Raw genomic sequence first — 7043 nt, 5'->3', positions numbered from 1 at the left:
CCTGTGAATGTTTTACATTACATGGCACAAGAGACTTCCAGATATTATTAAGTTCAGATTCCTGAGATAGACTATCCTGGATTATTTGAGTGTACTGAATGTACAAAAAAAATCCTTATGAAGGAAGGCAGGAGTGTCATAGCAATCTGAGGATAGAAACATAAATCAGAGGAGAGAGAGATTTGAAAGTTCTATGTTGCTGACATGGAAGGTGAAGGAAGGAGCCTCTACTATATGTAGTTTGCAGAATCTGGATGAGAAATTGGATCATCTCCACACACACACACACACACACACACACACACACACACACACAACCTGCAGAAGAAACAAAGACCTGATTACATTCTGATTTTAGTATATTGAGACCCATTTCATATTTCTGTCCTTCAAAACTGTAAAAGTATAAATTTGAATATTTTAAGCCTTTAAATAGATGTTTGTTATAGCAGCAGTAGCAAACTAATACAATCTGTTTGAGATTGTGTTCCTGAAAAATTAACGAAGAAAACATTTTGATGTTCATATTATAACTTATAAGTATGCTGGGGGAAATTCAGTATTTCAAGGTAGGCAGTGAATGATCCAAATTTAAAGCAGACTCCTTTCACATGGTAAAATATCCACCTAATGCTAACATGTTTGGTATACTTATACTGTTCTTTGCCACATTTTTATAACACAGAAAATGTTAGTATACCCCACATAAACAACACAATTTGCCTAGACAAGTTGGAAGAGTGTGAGATTCCAAATTTTTAAGATATAAAATTGTAGGGTAAATGTTTTAAAACTTAAGTCACAGAATATTGGTGTTGACAACTGATATTTTTGTTGTTTAATATGTCCATGAATTTCTTGTGTTCTTCCTTCATGACGAAATCTTTCCCTGATGTGCAGAAATACTTTCCCTGATTCTTCTGGATTTTGAAGCTTGCCTATGAAATTAAAATCCCCAGTAGCCAACAAGTCAGAATGATATGGAGTTCTGATATGAGTGACTATGATTTAGAAACCCACTGTTTACCAAAAAAAGTATACCAATAAAGAAGGATGTTAACAGTGGCAAGGAACAGTGCTTATAGTGAGACTAATTAAATAAAACACATGAGAAAGATTTTTTTTAAAAAAGGATCTGAACCCCACTGGAAGGGGAAGTTCTGATTAGGAAAGCATGGGTGGCTCTTTCTGGCAGTTAGAATAAACTTCTTTTTCAAAGTAGCCTTCGGGCATTTTCAACTTCTGACCTCCCCCACTACTCTCCAAGGAAAGGAAATTAAGAAAAAAAATCTGTCGCTCTAGACATTTCACCCTTATACAGAAAAGGCCAAAGTTTACTCTCTAAGTAATTTCATGAAAATAATATTTGCTCATCTTACAAGTAGCAGCCTCAAATTTGTGTTTTTGCTTGCACCATAAAATAAAATATACAAGAAGGCTCTTACAACATTTGGCAAATGCTTTCTATAGATTCTACTTTATACCAAAGTGCCCAGCTTGTGAAGTCAAAATAACCATTGGTAAAAGTGGGAAGTAAAATAAACAGCATTGAAAAATATTTGAAATATTTATTTATTACAACAACTCTGTTTTTCATCCTATGTTCATTTACTAACTGGGTTGTCAAACACATATCTATGATTTATACTAAGGTAAAATTGATCAATTAGCTAATAAAAAATGTGGCATATATCATGGTTCAGAAGTTCTCTTCACCTTAACTGGTGTGTCAGTTTTTCATTGCTGTGGTAAAATATATGAGAAAAATAATTTATAGGCAGAAATGTTTATTTTTCTTCATGGTTTCAGAAGTTTAAAATTCATAGTCAGCTGGCTCCTTTGCTTTGGGCCTGAGGTGAGGTGCAGCATCATAGCAGAAGGGCACGGTAGAGAAAAGCTGCTCACCTCATGGCAAGCCAGGAAGCTAAAAGAGAATGGAAAGGGCTGGGGATAAAATATATGCTTCCATGGCATGCCCCTAGTGACCTACTCTCTCCCTTTAGGCCTGGTTCCTACAGTTTCTACCACCTCCCAATAAAGCTCTAACATAATGAATATGGATTCATCCACTGATGAGATTAGAACTCTCAAAATCCAATCACCTTTCCGACAGCCCCACGTCTAAATATTGATACACTGGTGACCAAGCCTTCAACACATGCAAACTTTGAGGGACATTGTAGATCCAAACTTTAACAAATGTCGAATGCTTACTGCTGTCCTTTCTGTGTATAATGATTAAGCCAGTCACAGGTAAGAAATAATAAAGTTGAACAATTTGATGAATATGTATTTTGAACCAAGCTAGTGATTAAGGAAGGAACAAGAAGTATTCAACATTGAACTTATGCTGATTTGATCATGTGATATGGCTCTTTAGGGAAATATAAGAGCATGCCTTTGCAGTACAGATAAATATGGTAGTCCAGTTATTCATTTCTTTCCACAAATGAAGATTTGTTGACTCAGAATTGGCCACTAGTAAAATATATCTCTGATTAACTATGGTAATAATCATGTTTTCATTCTTATTTGTTTAATATTTCTTTTATAGTTATTGATGGACCTTTATTTTATTCTTTTCTTTATATGTGGTGCTGAGAATCAAACCCAGTGCCTCATGCATGCTAGGCAACTGCTCTACCTCTGAGCCACAACCCCAGCACTCATTCTCATTTTTAAGTTGACATTCTTTTAGTTTTTATCAAGTTCATTGAGGTATAATAAAATGTATTCATTGTAATGGTGCAGTTTGATTAGCATATATATAGGCAGAGTATATATTTATTCATTTATAATATATATATATATATATATGAATATACCATATATATAAATAAACATATATGTATGTATATATATATGTGTGTGTATGTATACAGAGAGAGAGAGAGAGAGAGAGAGAGAGCGCTATCACTACAACTTAGAAAATGAATATTCCCATGACCTCTACAAAATATATTCTTGTCCTATTTCAGTCATTTATTCTTTCCCCACAGTATTCAAGACCTTGTCAGCATAGATTAGATCTAAATTTTCCAGAATGTCATATAAATATTAAGGAATATGGCATATATCTGCTTGGTTTCTTTTGTTCAGTATAATAACTTTGAGATTTATCCTTGTGGTTGGGTGAATTGAGAGTTCACTTTTATTACTGAGCGGTATTCCATTGTATATATAAATGATAGTTTATTCATCCACCAGTTGAAGGGCTTTTGGAATGATTCCAGACTTTGTTAATAATGCTATTATGAACATTTATGTATAGATGATTTTGTGGAAGTGAATTTATTTCTCTTCTAGGTGTGGATTTACTGGGTCATATAATAAGTCTTTGTTCAAATTTGTAAAAAGTTTCAACTTGTTTTCCAAAGTGGATTTATTAATTTACAATACCACCAGCAATATATGAGAATTCCAAGTTGTTCCATCTTCTTAGAAATACCATTCCATTCTTACTGATTTTAACCATTCTGATATGAATGCAGTGATGTCCTTTATGGGTTTAATTGCCAATCCCTGCTGAATAAGAATATTAAGTATTGTTTCCCATTCTTATTGGCAATTTTTTATATCTTGTTTGTTAATAGTATACAAATTTTTCATTTGATTTTTATTTGGTTTGCTTATCATCTTTTTTTATTATTCACTTGTAGATACTGTATATGTATTCTACATAACAGTCTTTGCTAAAAACATGTGTTGTGGATATTTTTCTGTATATAACTTAAGTTTTCACTTTCTTAATTATGAAATATGACTGATTTATTTAGGTATCTGTTTGCTATTAACAAGTCTAGGCAAAGTAATCAATGTTGCTTTCAACCTGCTTCTGTTGATAATGATAAAAAATCCTAAGACCTCTAAATTTTAGAGTAATGAACTGTAATTGAATAACATTTTCTTTTTTAAAAAACTTTTTTGTAGTAGTAGGTGGGTAGAATTCCTTTATTTTGTTTCATTTTTATGTGTTGCTAAGGATCAAACCCAGTGCCTCACACATGCAAGGCAAGTGCTCTGCCACTGAGCTACTGGCCCAGATCCCTTGAATAACATTTTCAAGAACTCCTGAAAATAACTAGGCTCACATAGTTAACATTAGTATTTTTTAGACACATTATTTTTTTAAATAATGTTGCTTTATTATACCTGTATTTTATTTATTTATATGTGATGCTAAGGATTAAACCCAGTGTCTCACACATGCTAGGCAAACACGCTACCACTGAGCCACAACCCCAGCCCCAACATTGGTATTTTTAACTTTACATAATAAACAAAATCTTCCTTTCGAAAATTGTCTTTGCAAGACTATAGAATAAAAGATCTATTACGAGGGTACAATATTTGTGGTTAATTATGATATTGTTTCCATATTTCTTTTAAACTTGAAACAAGTATGTGACTGAATTCATATTTTAAATATAAAAAATGTGTAAATGTGTGTGTTTGTGTGTGTGTGTGTGTGTGTGCAGGCATTCAAAACTGTAAGTATTAACACATTCCACAGAGGCATATTATAGAAGAACTGTTAATTTACTTAGCACTGGAAATATTTTATGAATTTAAGAATGTGTATACATGATTAATGATTGCATCTATAAGCAAGAGGATATTTCAGCATTACGTGGGTTTCCACTAATGAACATATGAGAGTACAAGAAAAAAATAATCATGACAATACTAAGCATGAGGACTGACTTATTCTTATTTCAAGAATTTGAGAGAAAATTCCAGTGAGTACAAGACCTATGGAACTAATGGAAAACTCCAACTAATTAGACAAAATAATAATTTAAAAGCCTGCAATAAATACAACCTGATAAAAATTAAATTATGAAGATTTATTTTACAAATACACACATCTATTAACAATAAAACCCAAAGTTAGGCTGCCCTTAGATCCTTAGATTTGTCCTATGCAATACCAAATATAGGAAAACAACCCTTTCTTATTCACATATTTAAAGGCACTGAGAAAACAGTGATGATTAGGGAATCTGGTGGCCTGGCTTGCAGAGTAAACTGAGAACACTGAATAGGCTTTTTGGGCAAAACAAATATTGAGGTTTTTGCCATATAAAGGAAGAAGGTCCCTGAGTCAGTGAGAGTATAAATGAACTTTCTGCTAATCTGGGCTTGTGAAAATTTTGAGTGTGAAGTTTTCAGACATGAAGGAAGTTTACTCAAAACAAAGTGGTAAAAAGGGAAGTTAAGTTAGTTGAACAATATTAAACTATTATGATGCAAGTTCATTTCAAATATTAGGGTGCTAAGAAGTTTTTGAAAAGTTCAGCTTTGGCCTGGGAAATGTAGCTCATTGATACAATACTTGCTTAGCATGTACAAAGTTCTGGCTTCAGTCCTCAGCACTGTAAAATTATTTTTTTAAGAAAGTAAAACAAAAGTGGAACTTCTATTGATAGAGAAATTTAAAACTGCATATGAGTGAGACTCTGTAGTATTTGTTTTACTATGCCTGGCTGATTTTAATTAACATAATGTTCTCTAGGCTTATCCCATGTTTGTGCAAATGACAGAATTTAACGTTTTGTGGCTGAATAGTATTCTATTGTTTACATATGCTGTATTGTCTTTATTTGTTCATCTATTGATGGCCATTTAGGTTGATTCCAGGTCTTGCCCATTGTGAATAGTATTATAGTAAACATGAGATTATAGATGTCTTTTTGACATGATAATTTAAATATTAGCATTTTTTAAACAATGGCTATGATACAAGATTTCTAAATCTAGTTGAATAATGTTCAAATATAAAAGTAGGAGCAATATTGCAATGTGTAACACTGAATTGTTATCTTAGAGTAAATGTTTGAATATTATCTTGGATTAAAAAGAAAACAACCTGGTGATGACAGATGACATTGTCACCCAATCCCCACAAGGAAATGAGGACATGTCCTGCAATTCTGAGTGGATTCTCTAGCATATATGCAGCCAAGAACTTGCTGTAATCCAAGCCACATCTAGGTTATGTGAATAACATAACCACTGGGTCAGGAACAAGGGGCACCACCACGAGACGATTTGTAGGCCATACTAAGGATGTGCTGAGTGTGGCCTTTTCTTCTGACAACCGGCAGATTGTCTCTGGATCCCGAGACAAAACCATAAAGTTATGGAATACTCTGGGTGTTTGCAAATACACTGTCAAGGATGAGAGTCACTCGGAGTGGGTGTCTTGTGTCCGCTTCTCACCCAACAGCAGCAACCCTATTATTGTCTCCTGTGGCTGGGATAAGCTGGTCAAGGTGTGGAATTTGGCTAATTGCAAGCTGAAGACGAACCACATTGGCCACACCGGCTATCTGAATACTGTGACTGTCTCTCCAGATGGATCCCTCTGTGCTTCTGGAGGCAAGGATGGCCAAGCCATGCTGTGGGATCTCAACGAAGGCAAGCACCTTTATACACTAGATGGTGGGGACATCATCAATGCCCTGTGCTTCAGTCCCAACCGTTACTGGCTCTGTGCTGCTACAGGCCCCAGCATTAAGATCTGGGACTTGGAGGGCAAGATCATTGTAGATGAACTGAAGCAAGAAGTTATCAGTACCAGGAGCAAGGCATAGCCACCCCAGTGCACCTCTCTGGCCTGGTACGCTGATGGCCAGACCCTGTTTGCTGGCTACACAGACAACCTTGTATGAGTATGGCAGGTGACCATTGGCACTCGCTAGAAATTTTATGAGCTTCACAAATAAAAAGAAAAAAACTGGCTTTCTAAAAAAAAAAAAAAAAAAAAAGAAAACAAAAGTAAAATGCATGCATGTTGAAAGAGGTATCAAGGACTAAGTATTAAGTAATGAGTTCAGCTAAATATGGAGAAATATCAGAAAGTTCATTCTAAATGTAATCAAAAAGTTCAATAAAACCACAAGATATTAATTGAAAAAAATAGCTATGGGTAAATGGCACAAAGATTGATAGAAGAAAGAGAGAAAGAGGTGTGGAAAGGGAAGGAGAAGGAGAGTACTGGAGTCTGAATTAGAATAAGATGTATTCCATACTTATATAAT

At 34.3% G+C, this 7043-nt stretch overlaps 1 non-coding gene and 1 pseudogene across 1 annotated transcript; both read left to right on the top strand.

Moving 5' to 3' along the window:
• The first annotated feature begins 2234 nt into the window (after window positions 1-2234).
• LOC143638704 (small ribosomal subunit protein RACK1 pseudogene) lies at window positions 2235-6719 on the top strand (annotated as a pseudogene).
• On the top strand, window positions 5866-5944 carry LOC143639562 (small nucleolar RNA SNORD96 family). Its single transcript, XR_013154711.1, has one exon. It is a non-coding gene; the product is annotated as a small nucleolar RNA SNORD96 family (small nucleolar RNA).
• Window positions 6720-7043: the final 324 nt, after the last annotated feature.

The sequence above is a fragment of the Callospermophilus lateralis genome, chromosome X, assembly GCF_048772815.1.
Source record: "Callospermophilus lateralis isolate mCalLat2 chromosome X, mCalLat2.hap1, whole genome shotgun sequence".
In the NCBI taxonomy this organism is placed as follows: Eukaryota; Metazoa; Chordata; class Mammalia; order Rodentia; family Sciuridae; genus Callospermophilus; species Callospermophilus lateralis.
Note: the sequence above shows the minus strand (reverse complement) of the source record. Positions and strands in the feature narration are given on the sequence as shown.